We start from the raw sequence: 18,067 nt of genomic DNA, 5'->3' as shown, positions 1-18,067 counted from the left end.
GTTTAAACCCTTGAATTAACCCTTACAGTCTGCACTTGTATTCTATTGTAGTTGTTTCATTTCAAATCTAATGTGGTGTGATGCAGAGCCCAAATCATGACGATTGTGTCACTGTCCAAATATGTCTGGGCTTAACTGTGTATTTAGAGCTTTAAATGTCATATAAAATATATTTATGTATCAACCACTGTAGCTTGTTGCTGAAGTTTAAAGGTTTATTGTGCTGCCAAAAAAAAAGAGTGAGGCTCAAAAGTACATTCAATCTTTGAACCCTGTCAGATTTTTTTATGGCATATTAAAAAGAGGTTAAAGTGCTCAACAGCTATCAACTAAACTGTGAAAACACTTCCCCCGCCTGTTAAACTTGTGGAGCCTATCGATGTAACACAAAACTGAGCCACATTTTTATAATCAGTAAATATAAAGTACACCCATCGAGCAGTATTAAGTGTCATTCTGGATATGCAGCATTTAAATTTTGTTCTGAGGCTTCAATAGCCAACACATCTCCCTTAATTTGATATTTAAGAACAATAATTAGCTGTATAAACACTATTAAAATCAACTACTTAGAAATTACACCCAAATGAGTTTCACTCTTCAACTGAAGTTGGCAGACAGACTAGACAAGTAATGAGTGACATGCATGGTGTGCACATGAAGCTATACTTGTCTTTCTAGTATAACACTTCAAATCATTAAAATGTTTATGCCCTCTGTAAGCCATTAGAGAACCCTGCCCCCCCCCCCCCCCCCCCCCCCCCCCCCATCAGTCAAAAGAAGCCTTAGAAAAGTAAAACATTTTTTTTTCCTGCAGGTCATGAAGTTCACTCCCCACATAAGACATCCAACCAGGATTCTCACTGAACCACTAGGAGTCAAGGCCGACAGACAGTCATCAATGGATTTCTAGATGGAATACTTATCAAAAGTTTAACGATTCATTACCCACATCTAGCTCAACAAGTCATGACTTATATCATTTTATTATATTTAATTTCTCCTACAGCCCTCTAATTAACCCTGTTTCATTCAACTTCCAGGCAATGATTATCTGCTGAAAACAGTTGTTTCATAGGCAAGTATAACTTTGTTTTATGTCTTGTCCTGAGGCCAAGATACATTTATGCTGATTATTGTGTGTGAGTCACAGCTCACATGATTTTTTTTTTTGTTTTCTGGTATCTGTGTTGACTAATGTGCAACCTGATGGGAAAAAAATGCTTAAATGAGGAGATAAAATCTATTTCAAAATATGACTTCTGTTCAGCTCATGAAGTGTAACAGTCTGAGTAAGAACTTATACAGAATTTGTGTGGCTCCTTCAGGAAATTGGCATCAGGAGGAATTTGGAATTCCTTATATTGGCAAACATGTTTAAGAGAACGGCAGGGATCTGTGCAACCAGTTGAGGTGACTTGAGCCTCTTGGCAAGCATTTATTTGTTGAGTGACTGTGGTGTAAAACAAACGCTTTCTCTCATCCTCTTGTTGGACTGAAAGAAACCATGCAATATAAAAAAAAAACTTATACTTGCCTGCAACATGAATACTGTGTCTTACTCTTTAGAAGTGGGTTGCCAGGCAACAGTGATTAGACGGATGAATTTTGTCTTTAAAATTAAATTGTCGTCACTTTTTTAAATCTTGTCACATCTTTGAACGCTTTCACACTGTTTTTCTCAACATGTTTTATTTTCTCCAAAATTGCAAAAACACCAATAGACACAAACAACCTGAAAAATGTCACCAATTGTCAATCAATTGGAAAAAAAATTAACCACAGCTTGCAGAGATCCATTTAAAAGTGTCTTACCAGAAGGAACTAAAAAAAAGATAAAATAATTAACCCAAGATATTTATACAATAATTGAGGTAATTATACAAATGAAAAAAGGTTTATGGTAAATGGGATAATTTAACACTACTGTCACCTAGCTGATTGCGAAAGCACAAACACTGACTTGTTTGGACTCTCCTGATCAAAGCGGTTAACATTAATATCAATAAAAGATACTGATTGATTAACTGTCCCGGTCAGTCAAATAAGCATGTGTATTTGTTCAAAACCAGAGTCCCAAGTTAACAATGGGGAGTAAGAGAAGTACTCGGAATCAAGGCTGCATATTCCACTTAGAACTATCCAACAGTTCCGATTTGAAAGTTTCAGCAACTGCATAAAAAATAAAAAAATAAAAACATCTTTTGAGATAGTTTAATAGTTTTAGCAGACTCATTCAGCAGCCTAAAATCCAGAGATGGAATAAAGGGAATTATCATGAATCGGATCTTGCAAGACAGTGGTCTCGTACTTTTTTTAGGTGAATATTAAAGGTGTATAGCAAATAGAAAAAAAGAGTAGCATAGAGGTTTGGATAAGACAGTCTCTCCCTTCCTATTACCGTATTTTCCGCACCATAAGGCCGACGGATTTTAAGGCGCACCTTCAATGACTGGCCTGTTTTAAAACTGTTTTCATATATAGGGCGCAGCGCTTTATAAGGCGCATAGAATAGAAACTAGTGGCTGGGGTTACGTTGTGCATCCACTAGATGAAGCTGCGCCAAAGGTAATGTCAACAAAACAGTCAGATAAGAAAGTCAGTCAAACTTCATTAACAGAGCACAAACTGACAACTGACAACTCCGTTCACTCCCAAAACAAACTAGTGCATTCACAATAAGGTGCCGCACGTACCTGTAGCTCTTACCGGTATTTGCGCCGCCTTCGCTGAAAACAAGGTTTCTAAATTCATTGATGTTCATGTCGCTAGCGAGCGCTGTTGCCTTCATTCGAATAGTGACTGTAGAGACGCTTCTACTTGCTGCTCTCTGCTCAACAATCCATTGTTCGAGCTTGTCCTCCAACTGTGACCGTCTGGCTTGGTTTCCTCGGAAACTCTTTTTAGTCTTCTTTACTTGGCACATGTCATCTTCTCGCTTCCTCCACTTCCGTACTCTACGTCGTAAGCGTGTCAAATACAAACACAAGTATTGCGGGACTGGAATTACCCTTTACCGTTTTTAGCGCTGCTACTTCGGCGACGCCCCCTGACTACGGTAGCCATAATTAACCAATATTGATCTATATATAAGGCACACTGTCGGATTATGAGAAAATTAAAGGCTTTTAGGTGCGCCTTATAATGCGGAAAATACCGTATATATGCTGACAAATAAATACTACAGTTTACTTTTTTTAGTTATTTACTTTCCATCATCTGGTAACGATGGGATTCTGCGAAAAGGCAGGTTGTGACACCAATGTAATTTAGACAATCTTGATATTTCAATGATCACAACTTCTATCTCAAAGCCTTGTTGGTAGTATGTCCAAAACAAATTATTGTTGTTTTAATCAACATTTATATCATGAGCATTCAGTGGCATATGTGGATATTTTCTCTTTGAGAATGATCGGAGCATCTCCTGTAATGAACCGCAAATAAGTGAAGTTTAAATGGACTGTATTTCATGATATTGAACATCCACAGTGGCATTGTTCAGCTGTTTGATGACAGCCGCAGCTCCAACTCTGCTTACTGTACTTTGTAATCACCAGGCCCACAGTCATTTGTCAAATGACTGACATACAATAGAATACACTGGCTGAGCAGTCTCATTCTTCAAATAGGCAGCGGATGAAAGACTTTTTACTTGAATTAGACAATACTGAATAGAGTCATTGCGTTGCTCCAGCTTGATAATTCTTTGTCATTGAAATACCTCATTTCAGATGCTTCACATTGCTGCCCCCAGCTTCTCGAAAAGGGAGGTGAGAGTGTTCATGAAACAAAATAATTTAGATAAGACAGTTTGTTGTTTGTAACAATATAATTATCTTAAAACATGCCAGGCATAAAATTGCACAGTAATTTTCTCATAATATAATTTCTACAAATTAGAATAACACTGATTTGAGCGTGAATCAGTTCAGTTATAGTGGAGGCTGATAAAAAATGTGATATAAAGAACAAAACCAGTAGGGTGATTACAAAAGCTGCAAGACAACCAGAAAAAAAGTCCCTGTACCAATGTTGTCCAACTGTTTCTTGTAACAAGATATTCCAGATCTTCTGCCACTGGTCTTAGTTCTTCTCATTAGATGTGTCACCTCTCATTTACACATTTCCAGATGCTAAGTCTAGTTGCTCTGACTAGCCCCTATGGACGGTGCCAGGGGATGTCACTGTGGTGGCTGGAGTGGCTCTCAGGAGAGGATGCAGGATCAGCCTCTGTTTTTTTCACCATTGGTTTGGTGGCAAGGTGTGACATCCTCCTGCGCTCATTTGAGGCATGGGGAACACCAAGGCCAGCTCTCGAGTAGTGGTTGTGAGCGCTGGTGGGCACACTGAGCGGCTCTTTGTTGAAGACTCAAGGTCAGGAAGATGTGCCCAACACTGCAGTGATCACCCCATTAGGGCTCTTTGAATTCATACAAATGCCTTTTGTCTTAAAGGTGGCAGCAGAAACCTTCCTGAGTCTGATGGACTATGCGTTGCATGACCTTGATTTTGTTCATGTATCTCAATTACATATTGGTGGCCACCTTGTTGGGTGAAGAGCACCTGACAGGTTTTCCATTGTCTCGATGAACACAGCCTGAGTCAACCTGGCCAAGTGTCAGTTTAGACTGCGGGTAAGTTATTTCTTGGGTCACCACATTTCGCCATGAGATGCAGTCTCATTGCCCTCCAAGGTACAAACAGTGGCGCAATTTCCTCACACAGCCTCAGTCATTGCAGGAGTTTTTGGGTGTGGTGAATTTTTATAACAGTTTCCTCCCTTACACTGTCCATCTCCTTCAGCCAATTCACAGGGCTCAGCAGCTTGAGAAGGCAGATGACTCTGTTGACTGGACTACCAGTGCATAGGCTTCTGACAGGGCTAAGCAAACCCTGGCTAACGCAGATCTCCTCGCCCATGCCACACCCATAGGCATCCTATTGACGACCAATACATTTCACATTGTCATGGGTTGGCGGCTGAACAGCTGGTGGCAAATGTATGTATGGCAACCACTTGCAATTTTTAGCTGCAATCTGCGAGACAGCAAGCACAAGTACCGCATTTTATGTGAGCAATAAACCACTGACTTTCACGATGTCCAAGGTGACTGAGCTGTGGTCTGCTCGACAGCAGTGCCACCTAGCGGCCATCTCAGTTTGAGCCATCACAACTGACATTCAGCAGGTGGCTGGGAAGTCCAATGCTCTTGCCGATTGCCCATCATGGGCGCTTGTGTCCTGTGCACCTCGGGGTGCATTTCTAAGCTATGGTCGCTGACCAGCCCAGCGACCTAGATGTCCACATCCTTTGGCGAATGCGCCTCAAGTTAAAGGATGCAGTAGTGCAGGAAGGTAGACTTGCATTCCTCGGTAATGTCTCAACTGACCATACTCACCCCATGGCTCAAATGCTGTGGTTTGCTTGAGTCTTCGACTCAATTTACTCCCTCTTGCGCCTCTGAGTTTGGGGATTCATGATGTTGGTTAGCTCCAAGTTTTTCTGGCCTTGTCTCTGCAAGGACGTAAAGGGGTGAGCAACTGCATGGGTGGTTTGCCGGCAAATTAAGGTTCATTTACCACACTAGGTCGCTCCTCAACCTATTTCCAGTTCCGGCAAGGCGTTTCAACCATGCGCATGTAGACCTGGTGTGCCCTCTACCGCCTTCACAGACTTACACATCTGCTCACAATGGTTGCTTGGACCACTGGGTGCCCAGAGGCTGTACTGCTGTGCTCTGTGACATCCTTGAACATGGCATGTGTATATTTCTCCTCCTGGGCCACCAGTTTTGGCATCCCATCTGATAGGACTTTACAATTTGTGTCAGAGCTCTGTAGCCTTCAAGATCTTTGGGAGTGAACATACACCAATAATTCAGGGCAGTGTGTGTGCTCCCAAGGAGGACATTGACACATCGCCCACCAACCTCGGTCTTGGTCACCCACTCCATGTTCTGGGGGAACTGTTGCTTGAGACCTCTGCTCTTACTGCCCTTATGGTTGCTCATCCTTTACTTGCCTAACAGCACTCAGGTTTCTGGCCCAATTCACCACTGTTTTCCGCGGTCTTTTGTTTTTGTGCAACTTTTGTGCAACATTGCTCACCTCCCCAGCCTCCGTACGATGGCCCATTTTGGGTTCTTGAGACAGGTCCTAAAGGTTTGGTGCTAGATATGGGTGGCCATAGGAAGCAGGTCGCGCTGGACAGGCTTAATTTGGCACACAGGGTGGCAGATGAAGTTTTGGCATCTGGTCAGGATGCCTCCTGAACGCCTCCCAGGGGGAGGTATTACAGGCATGTCCATCTGGGAGGACACCACGGGAAAGACCCAGGAAACGCTGGAGAGACTATGTCTATATCTATGTTTATCTCTATGTCTATGTCTATGTCTATGTCTATGTCTATGTCTATGTCCCATAGTGCGAGTGGATTCGCGTTCCCAGGCTAGCCTGGGAATGCTTTGAGGTCTCCCCAAAGGAGCTGGACTATGTGGCGGGGGAGAGGGAGGTCTGCGCCTCACTGTTTTGGCTGCTGCCCCCATGACCTGACTCCAGATAAGCGGGGAAAGATGGATGGATGGATGGATGGATGGATGGATGGATGGATGGATGGATGGATGGATGGATGGATGGATGGATGGATGGATGGATGGATGGATGGATGGATGGAGTGAAAGTTGTGGGTTTCTTGATCCCTTGCAGGGAAATTATGGTTTAATACTCCTTTATCAAAACACACATCTGCAATAACAGAACTTGTAAACATGTAATAATGGACTGGTAGGAGTGAGAAAGGTGGCTGTTTTTGATGACAGAAGGCAGTGTAAGGGGGGGCCGTGGCTTACCTAAAGACATATCAGAACTCAGGTGAATCTCTCCTTCCACCAGTCCCAACAGGTGGAGACATTGCCACCTGAAAGAAAGAGTCAGTATGGCCTGGCTTTGAGTTTGCTGAATGTACCAGTTAATAGTTCAGTGTTCATCACACTTCATCAATATTGTACTGGAGTTGATCTTTGTCATATAAAATGTTAAACTTTCCATTTATTTCTATGAGGAAGTTTCTATCTCGAAGCTGTCATTAAAAAAACAGTACTGAAGCCCAGATTTGTGTCATGATTAGATAGAATTTTCACCACAGTTTAATTATGAATGCAAATTTAAAATTTCCCCTCAGGTAAGTTATATTAATTCAGATGATTTGTGTATTTCAAGGACAGACAACTACCTCCCAAAAGTTATGAAATCATGTCATGATGCTGCATGAGACTGTAATTGCAAGTGCCTTTTGCTTTAGACATAATTCTGCAGCTGTATATACAGCATGTAGCATGAAATTGTGTGGAGATTCTGAAGCAGGAGCATACTGTTTTCAAAATCCAAAAGATGACAATTCATTTTACTGATGTCAAGATAAATCATGCCCCCTTCTTGATACCTCGAGATTTCAAATGCCTTTTCAAGGTTTTGAAATTTGTCAGTGCCATAACTGCTACACCACAACCATGTTTTTATGGACAATGTAGTGACAATTTTTTTTTTCTTGGTATAATGGGATACTTGTTAACACTGCATGTCTCAGTACCTTCTGAGAATTTTTTAAATTGAACTCAAAAAGCCAAATTTCACTGTTACACACACAAGATTTCCAAGATCCCCGAAAAAAAAAAAAGCCCAGTCCTTGAGAAAATAAAGGCAAGAAAGCGATAGGTGTATAAAATTGTGCTGAAGCATCGTACCTTCATCAGTTTGACACTTGCACACCATGTTTTTAGATTGTGAGAGGTGAATACTAGAGAAAAACAAAACATAAATCCCACACAGGCAGATCATCAAGCTAATTTTAAAACATCTAACTTCGTTGCGGAGGTTTGTTTACGTTGGTATATATACATTCCTTCTATAGGTAATAAGAGTGAAGAATTAAGAAAAAAATTTGGAATCCAAACATTTCAATATAATGTTCATTTCACGTTTGTCTCGCAAAGCAACAGAAAAACTTCTTCCCGTATCTGCTGCTCAGTCCTCTCCTCAACCCAAATCTTTGGGAAGACTGGGCAGCAACACTAAATAATAAGGGACATTGAATTTCATGTGAGGGACTGCAAAATATACTGCAGGGTCACACATGCTATTGCCAAGGAACACAAATATATATATAAAACAAAATCTTATTTTCCTAAATCACCTTGGTCTACAACAAAGCTACTGCTCTGTAGAGCAGTATCGCACATTAAGAGATAACCAGATAGGATAGCTTAATAAAAATAAACAAGGATTTGGTGCAACCATAAAATGACACAGCACAAATGAGCAGTAAACAATAAAAAATAGGTTGTTAGGAAAATAAAGGCACATTTAAAATAGAGAAACAATAAAACAGGTCTGGAAGGGCATGATTAAGTCAAAGCAGCAAATGGTAAATTGAATAGGTTTAACATCATTTATCCATGTGAAATTCTGCAGTACTGACTATACTCATGGGGGGTGGAGGCTAACAAGTTTCGCAGATCAGGATAATCCATTTTGAAGAAAAATCTTGTAGTTGGCAGTGCCTACTATTTGCTATATGCAATTGTTTTGAAAACCAAAAATGTCATTGTGAAGCGGTGTGGGATCTTTGGGGGAGGCAGAATAATGCGGATTTCATGAAAATAGGTTGGTATATGAAAAAAGGCAATAATTGATGGACCATCTGTCTACTTGAACAAAAAATAAAAATAAAAAAATCAGGCATTTAGAAGCTTTATGTGGAAGAAAGAGCAAAAATTCTCATAAGAAAATATTTAAAACAAGGTAGGAAGCGTCAGAGGAAAATGTTTAGCAAAATACCTATTATATATATATATATATATATGTGGTCATAGAAAATGCTAATAGATAGCTGTTCTTTTCCTTTCAATAATGGGTACCTTTCATTGCAGTGAGAGAATATGCACTTTTCAAATTTTGTAATTTTGCTTTGACACGACATTTTTCCTGATTCAAATACAGATTAGAATTTTAATCATGACTTTTATTTTGAATGATCAGGGCTTGACCCAAAATGTATATAAGTACATACTGTATGGCGTTACTCATTTTCTACTCTGTAAATTCAAACGTCCAGGCAAAACAATCATAGCTCAGTGCTAAAACCTTGGCAGGTGGGAAAGGTATGAAGTTGGCCATGAGCTACAACATATCAGCCAGCTATACTTGGTCTTGTAGGTTGTCTTCAAGGCAGTCTACAAAATGTATGAGGGAGGACGGTCGTAAGCGATATCACATGATCAGGGTTGGGTCACTGCTCACAATTGACAAAGAACATCAATATGAATGATGATGCAAAACTTATACTGCTCCTAATTATTGCTTGTTTGTATCTACCCTAATTGGTAGATACAAAAGTGGATTGTAAAGTTAATATTACTACATTACCTCTTGTTATCATGTTGACCCATTCATAAATTGTTTACTATGAGAACAAGGTGTTACTATTTGTGACCTATCTGGTGTAAGCATGGCATCTTTGACCAAGACAGAGGCATTGCCATTGACGGGTTCCTTAATAATACAAAGACAACGAGACAAAAAGCTGAGGAAACTTCACTGCATTGATTTCTCAATCTATCACAGGCGCAAACCAATAATGCTCTGTAAAGACAGTCCCAAAGTGAAAGGCTCAGTAATAAGAGCACTGGTCAAGAAGCCAGGGAAGGATTAATATATATTTGTGACAATGAGAGATTATTTTCTCTACAGCAGTGAACTTGTCTCTGCTGGCTCAGCAGAGATGAGGTGACAAAATGATAGCTGATGCACCTTCGACTGTGAACTCTCTGCTATGAAAGAGGAGGATAAATGATTTTAAGCCAACCATAAAATTGCAGATAGTAATCCACTGTATGCCAGTAAAATATGCTAAATGACTATCGTTATAATCGCCTCTCCCGGGCTGACCCCCTGCATACATCATTACCTTATCAATGAGATAGAACTTCATCTTTCTTGGAAAGAAGTATTTCATATTCACAACAAAGCAATACGTTGGACCAAGAAAGCATGTCAGGAATATGTGAACCTTGTGTTATCTACTCTGTCATCAGCAAACTTTGGTCTGTGCTTTACCCATTATAAGGCCTGAAAATTCAGCAAACAGAAATATTCACAAAGCCTCAAATTGATTTATAGACTGAGATCAAGTTAAGATATGTGAGCTCTGCAGAGGCAAAACAGCGGCATGATTCCGGTCAGTTAGACAATGAAATCAGATAACCTACCCCAACACCAGATGAGCATCACCTGTTAGCTTCCTTCATCTCTTCTCATGTGGAGAGGATCAATGTCAACAAGGTCATCATTTCTGAGAATAATCTTTTTTGGCTCTGCAAATGTATTAAGTCATTTCTGACAAGTCATTAAGATTATAGCTGTCCACTCAAACAACATGGTTTCCACATCTGGGGTGATGTGATTGCAGGGCTTATAAGCAATTAACCACCATGCAAACAGCTGCATGTAGCGTTGATGCAAACAATGATCTTAAAGCTATCAAAAGCCAAATCTAAAACAACAAGAAATTCGTCTTAAAACAAATTTCAAAAGCTTGACTTCTCAGAATCCACTCGCAGTGCGACAGACCATATTGAAATGTCTTAGCTTACAGCTACAGGAGTCCACAACAAGCATTCTCAAAACAGAAGAGGAGCTGATTACCTTGGAAGCTAGTCCTTCGAATGATCAAACTGATGAGGGGAGCAGATAAATCAGGTTATTTGGAAGCAGGCATGGTCAGATCCAGGGCATCGGACAGAAGAAAAGGCTTGAAGTCTCCAATCACAAGGAACTAAGCTGGCAGTGACAACTATGACAAATAAATAAGTAGTTTATTTGGAGTTGTTTTGGGATCCCTAAAACTCAGCTTGTCACTATCCTATTTGGTTTGGTGGATTATTTTGCTTGACTTTCCTATATAAACTTGCCTTTATAATGGTAGTGGATTCACCCTTTCCCCTTGGTGCAAGAGTTATTGCAGCTCCTCAAGGGTTTCTGTCAGTGGAACGTATTGCATTTGGCGGCATTAATGACTCACCTCCAATGTATAGTGTCAAGTCAGGAGAAACTGAGAAACATTAGCATTCATTTTGAGCCAGGTATACAGTTGTAAAGTTTTGTTTAGCTTTGCTTTGTTCTCATAACACATGCCGAAGGGAATATATCTGTCTGCTTGGCTACTGTTTACCAGTACTATACTTAGCAGCTAATTAAAGAGAGGTTTTGCATCACATATAACTTCCATAAATGGAAGCACCTTTGCTCCTTTGCTGGAAACACTATAAGTTTTTTGGAGAAGGTAATCCCAAACACAGGGAAAGATTAATATCTGAATGTTCAGCAGTTGACTGTACTATCATGATTCTTAATTGTGTGAATTATCCCATAACTACATACTGTATTTATCATATTTACCAAACTTTATACGTTGTGGTACCTTTTCCTTATGATACTTTTCCTCATTCTATACAATGCAACGATGGATTACCTTTGGTTAGACGAGGCAGGTGAAAAAAATTATAAAATAGATTTGAGTCCTTTTCTGATGGTGAATGGAGAAATTGCTATGAAAAAATAGATTAAGTCCGAGAGGTTCAAGATTCTTACTAAGACTAGCTGTTAGAGATCCCAGCATAACATTGTGTGGTGGTGTAGGTATCCTCTTGGGTGGGCTGGGCTTTGCAGAGATGGTATGGGGCCTCTGATCACAACCCATCATCAGTTCTGTGCCCCAACTTAATTGGGTTGTTCGGCCATTTATTCACAAGACACCATCTGCTGAGGTTGGCCCACCACAGGCTGATCAGGCCTTGGTGTCTGGTCAATTCGCACCCCATGTTGCATCCTTACGCTTCAGCCACAGCAAGTGACTGCGTTGTTCTGCTGCAGCGCCAAGCTCTTTGATTGCCCTCCGTTGGGTCTGTTCTCTGATCCCAACTGTCTTAGTAGCCTCATGGTGGAACTGGCTGTGAAGCCCCTTCAGCCCACCTCCGCTGGCCACACCATCACTTTCCTCTGCCTCAGCTGCTAAACCAGCAAACCGGCAACCACAGATGTAGGTTGGACAGAGAGGGCAGAACATCGTATGTTGCTTTCATGATGAAGCTTAGCCTGCTGGGCTCCATGCTCCAAATGTGATTTTAAAATTAGGAAAAACAACATATCAACTGATGACATTAAAGTAATGATTTCATCACTCAAGAAAATTAATATATTTCAGATATCTGTTTGTACAACATAATTTTTAAACAGGAACTATTATTTTTTATGTTGTATTGTTATGTTGAATTTATTTTCATGATATTGACATATCTATGATCAGGGCAGTGGGAGGAGAAAAAATATTTGTGGGAAACAAATTCAAAATTTTTTGAGCATTTATGCCACAATACTATTATATTAATAATTATATGATAAAAGTATATCGTCAAGTAGTGCAGTTCAAACAAACATGTTAACAAACAGACTAGAACCTGATATTTGTTTATTTATTGCTTTGGTTCAAACATGCTAAAATCATAATTTTTTTTATTAAAAGTAAAGTTAAATTTTTAGAGAAAACGATAAAGGATTTCAGCTTGCAAGTTTTTAATTTGATTAAATTTAAGAACGCAATAATACTTGCGGCAGAAAACCCAAGTCCTCGACAAGCTGGATCATAGAGGAGAAGCCTTTTTCTCGGCAGCCAGGATGAAGGGCCACAGCCAGGCTCAGACCACTCAAGCCACAGTCATTAGTCTTAGGCTGTGCTAAGGCTGAGGCCCATGGGAAACACCTCCCCTCATACCAGGCAGGATGTTGGAAATAGGCTTTGCCTGATTGATTGCACTACAGCTGTTTTTGCTGCATAGCATACATTATGAAAATTAAAAGCCCCATTTATTAACCTACATTCCTCTGATGAGGACAATATGTTGTGATTAAATTGACCAAAGGCCAATGATTTTCTCATATTTTGATGAATTTTAGCACATTAGTATTCTACCATATATCTTTTTGAATTCCAGCATTGATTTTGTCTTAAATTAATTCTTCCTTAACTACAGTAACATAACATAGGTCATGTTTATGACTTTTGTCTCATATTAGTCCTTGTTGAAATGCAGAAACCTAGTATCAGCTGAGGTCGTTGCAATATGAATCACAATGACATCTTTTCATCTCAAGTGATCTGCTTTACTTTTCCCCGGTGGCATGCAAAATCAAATGCTAATGCTTAGAAAAACTTATGACAACAAATGCTGTTTATTAACATATGTATCATGAGACACTTATATTGAAGACTCTATTTGTCCTTTACAGAGGACACTGTACAGGGAATAATAATTGTCAATCCCATGTATGGTGAAACATGATTTTTTATGTGCCATTTGGACAATAAAGAAAATTTGTTCAGTGCTCTGAACCTCAATAAACAATATAAACAGCTCTGGAATTGCAGTGTTATTGAATATAAGCTCAGGGCAATTCCTGAATTGCTCTTTTTCACTGTGTGTCACTTCAAATTACATGGAAATGGTGAATATTTATGTTCTGGAACGGTACAGGATTTAATCATCATTTGAGCTTTTGACTTTCTGTAACTATCCACTTATTTATCCATTACATTCAATATATGCAGCGGCAGCATTTTCTGATTTTATATGGTTGCAGCGAATAACATTTGGGGATTGCTCAGTCTCAGAAATAGTTAGTTTGTGGCTATGTTTTTGATATGTTTACTTTGTTTATATCATAATTAACTTATAACAAGACTGCCTAACTGAAAAGTAGTTAGTGTTCCCAAATGATTAAGGAGACAATTACTACCTCTAGACTCTAGAGGTAGTAATTGTCTCCTTAATCATAATATACTTGACACTCTAGAATCTAGAGTGTCAAGTATAGTTATGTTAAAGCTCTGATGTATGAGTAGAATACTTAATTTTTCTGAAAATTTAGTGTTCTTAAGTATTACATTTACACTTGTAACTTTTGAAATCTTGAATTGGTCTTCATGAGGCCTTTAGTTAACATTTGCACTTGGTCAGTTAGCAAGTTGTTGAATATGGAAAAACAGGAACAATTACTATAAGGGTTTTTGGAGAAAGCCATATCAAACTAAATCATATATTACACAAGATGATCAACAGATGCAGGACTTGGGGTTTTAACTAATGTATAATACTGTTCTAGTTGAGGTCAAGTCCCAATTCCTTGTAACCCTCTAATTGACACAAAATGTTAGACCCTGATTCTAAATGTTGGTCTTTCTTATTCTCCCACTAATCTCAATAACATTTCAAAGCACATACCATTAAGAGTTTTTGGCGTAAAACTAAAGATAATTAATTAAACTGTAGATGGTGATCAAAAATTGTGTTATTGATGGCTATCAAAAAAGGAAACCTTTGTTTCTTGGTCCATTGTACTGAGTAAAGGAGCCACTAAACCATTTACCATCCAATTTTTTGCCTGTATTTGCCTGAATAGTCTATTTCCCCTTTTACAGTCTCCTACTCTCATCTCTTTTGTGAAAACCCATTATGTCCTAGAAGGATCTGGTTTCTTTGATCACGTATAGTAAATTTATACTATTGTAAATTTATTTTATATTGTCATTTAGTTTGCAGGGGAGTTGAAAATACCTCACAACAGAAGTTTCGAGCAGAGATCCAGATATACTTAATAACCTGGGTAAATTAGAATTTTCCACATGTAAAGAAACACATTTTATTAAAAGAAAAAACAAGGGTAATTACATTACCCTTTGCCTAAAACTTGTGTTGGTGGAGGCATGTGTGAGTGGCTGCCGTCTGGTCAACTATTGAACTACCGAATGTAAAATGACCAATGTTTCACTCCCCTGACCTTGCAGTGCTGGGCAATGTCCAAGGAGAGCTCAAGCTATCTGAGATGTCTAATAAAGGCCCATCTGCCTTCCTCCCCTGTGTGCCATGCTACCTTTGCTCTGCCACGTGTTCCCCCTTAGCCTACATTCCCAAATCAGTGGCAGCCGAGTCCCCATTCGGCATCTGTCTGTGCTAGATACGTCAAGCTCACAGCCCCAAATACTGAGAGGATATTATGCACTCCAGGCTTCCAACACCTCTCCAGTAAATTATCACCTCCCCAGGATGAAGGCATAGAGTTGCTGGAGAGTTTGGATTAAACATCATCAAGTGCTGGACCCAGACAGTTGACATTGCTGTGTAATCATCATTACCCTCACAACTGCCTTTCAAGTGGGGTCACATGGAAGTCAATGCTCGAGTGTCCCACAATAAATACTATGTACATGCTTGAGTGTTTCAACAGTGCCTGATTAGAGGATGTGTGCATTTCAGGATCAGTTAAAGATTTGGAAAGCATAAAACAGATTGGGCGTTTACGATTATGATTTGAATACACATTGGATGAGTTTTAATTGAATGCAGGCTGGCTGGACATGACTTAAAGCATTAAACTTGAGATTTGTACTTTTACTCACAGAAAAACACTGTGAAAAAAACAAAACAAACAAAAAAAAAAAAAACAACAGTAAATAAACATTGCGCGCACACACATTGTCCAATGTGTGTGCATGCATTCAACAAGCATGATTTGCAGTGTGTGTGCACACCCACGTGTGTTTGTGTGTGAATGAATTTACCTTTTCCATTCCTTTCAAAGCATCAACAGATTTCTGAAAGGTCCCTGAAAAAAGGTAGACATGAAATTGTTTGAGGTAATTTTACTGCAATTAACTCTCACAGTGTGCAAATAAATATGTGACTTTTGCTCTATCTGAACTGAAAGAAGTGTAGGATTTGATGGGAAATTAGTTAGGTCCATCTAAAATCTGTTATTCTTGCAGCCTTACTTGGAATCTTATCATGTAGCCTCTATTATTTTTCTTAAATATTGACAAAGACATTTACTAATGTTTCAACTCAATTAACCAAAATCTCTCTTATATTTGTTCTGTTTTGCCATTTTGTCAAATGCTGATATCTGTACTGTTTTTCATGAAGCCTCGCCATTATTTTGTAGATGTTTTCATTTTTTACATGTTGTTCAATATTTTGAGAAGTAAGAACTATGGTATCACTGTATAACTCACCTGAGAAAGCCAGCAGCCCCACTAGCTCCTTTCCATGAGTTCATGATTTAGTTCCATAGAGGATTGAATATTCAGCATACGACAAGAAAAAAAGTTTCCCAAGGTTTTTTTTTTTTTTACCTTTTTTCTTTTTTCTTTTTTAAAAGTTGCTGCTCACAGGGAAAATGTGTTGATGAATGAAGCTCTCATACAAAGTGAGTTGCTGACAGCTCTGAAGACCTGGGGGACCAATTCATTTGCAGTGCAAGTACGATATGTTGAGTTCAGTTCCTCAGATGTCCCAGACGCTTGAGCTCTTTGAAAGAGTCACAGACATGTGTTGGCACTGCAAATTCACCAGCGTTCCAAATGAATCCGTGTCTCTGAGCATTCACTGCCACTAGATCGTAGGATTTCTCATTACCTGAATGCATGAATCAGACAGCTCTCTCAGCATGCACAGGTTTCATTTCCATTTATAATTTAGAGTGTAGACTCTTGTATTTCTGTCTGTTGAGGGAACAGATTGTACAACTGGTTTTATTGAGGGAAATTGTTGCACTATCTCTGTCACGCTCTAAAACAATGTCCCTTGACAAATATTTTCAACCTTGTAACTGAGGCCTCACAAATTTTTGAAATTCAAAACGTATGTAAATATTTGATTAAAGAAAAAACACTTTGCCAAATATTTTTCATTATCAGCTGTTGTCAGCACCTAAACAAATGGTTAATCTTAGACATCCACATCACTGATCTTTAAAAATGAAATATCGGAAACCTATGTCAATATCGATACAGCAGTGTGGTATCCACAGTGGAAAAAAATAAAATCACATAAAATACAGCTCAGGTTTGTAGCATTTTTTGCAATACGGGACGATATCTATACTATGCAGAATAGGGAATACATTTTTTTCTCACTGCAGGGTTTTTTGTTCCCCATTGCCACACCTTCAAGGCAAATGTGACATTCATTTGTGACAAATATTATTTATAAATCTGATTCCGGTGAAAGGCAGTGGACACACTGGAAAAAGGCCCCACCATGTCATTGGGGCTCTTAAAAGTCCACCTTGTACTTTAAATCATTGACCCTCCCTCTCCTCTATTCATCACTCAACAAATTGCCATGCCCTCAGAGAGGCTTGTTTCTATTCCCCACTGTGAATTCCATTAGAGGTACAGACACACAATAGAGGATTTCTTAAGCTTTTGACATTGCCATTGTAGTGAACTGGGGTCACAGAGTGATATAGGATTGAATGCATAAAGGACTGGTTAAATATATGACTGTTCGTCACATGCAACCCATTCACCTCTAAGTGCTGGACAAATTAAGTTTGCCTGAATACACTATTGAACAATAATGTTTTTGTTTAACCTCGCACGACCTCAAAAAAGAACATTTCATTTCTGAATTCCTTAAATTTAATTCTTCATTCTCTTTGACTTTTGTCCTCACATACATTGACTTATTTCACCTGTTCCTGGAAGCACAATAATATTTCACCAATTGAAGCAAAAACAATACAGAATGACCCTGCAGCGGTTTCCAACTGTCATGTGAACTGGGCAAAACAAACTTTCTCTGTAATTTCGCTGTAATTTTAACCAATTCTAAATGTTTAATAATGCTTATGAAATATAATTGCAGAACCCATTTACATCTAAAAAAGGGAATTGTACTATGAAGACACAAAGATAATCTTAACATTAAAAAAGTAGCACCTTTTTTTTTTTTTTTTTTTGCACCCTTTTTATATTTATCTCAATCTATTTTACTTATTATTGAGAAACACCAACTGTTAATTGTTGACTTAGCTCCAATGCAATGGTCACCGCCAGAGGTTTACACACAAAATTGGAAGACAGGACTCCTGTCCATTCTTAGTTTACAACTTACGCTATATAACCTCACAGACATGAATTGATGTATTATTAACTCTGTATATATTCTGTGTG

This window comes from Fistularia commersonii, chromosome 21, assembly GCF_037954325.1.
Source record: "Fistularia commersonii isolate RoL2024-O1a breed Wild chromosome 21, RoL_Fcom_v1.0, whole genome shotgun sequence".
NCBI lineage: Eukaryota > Metazoa > Chordata > Actinopteri > Syngnathiformes > Fistulariidae > Fistularia > Fistularia commersonii.
Note: the sequence above shows the minus strand (reverse complement) of the source record.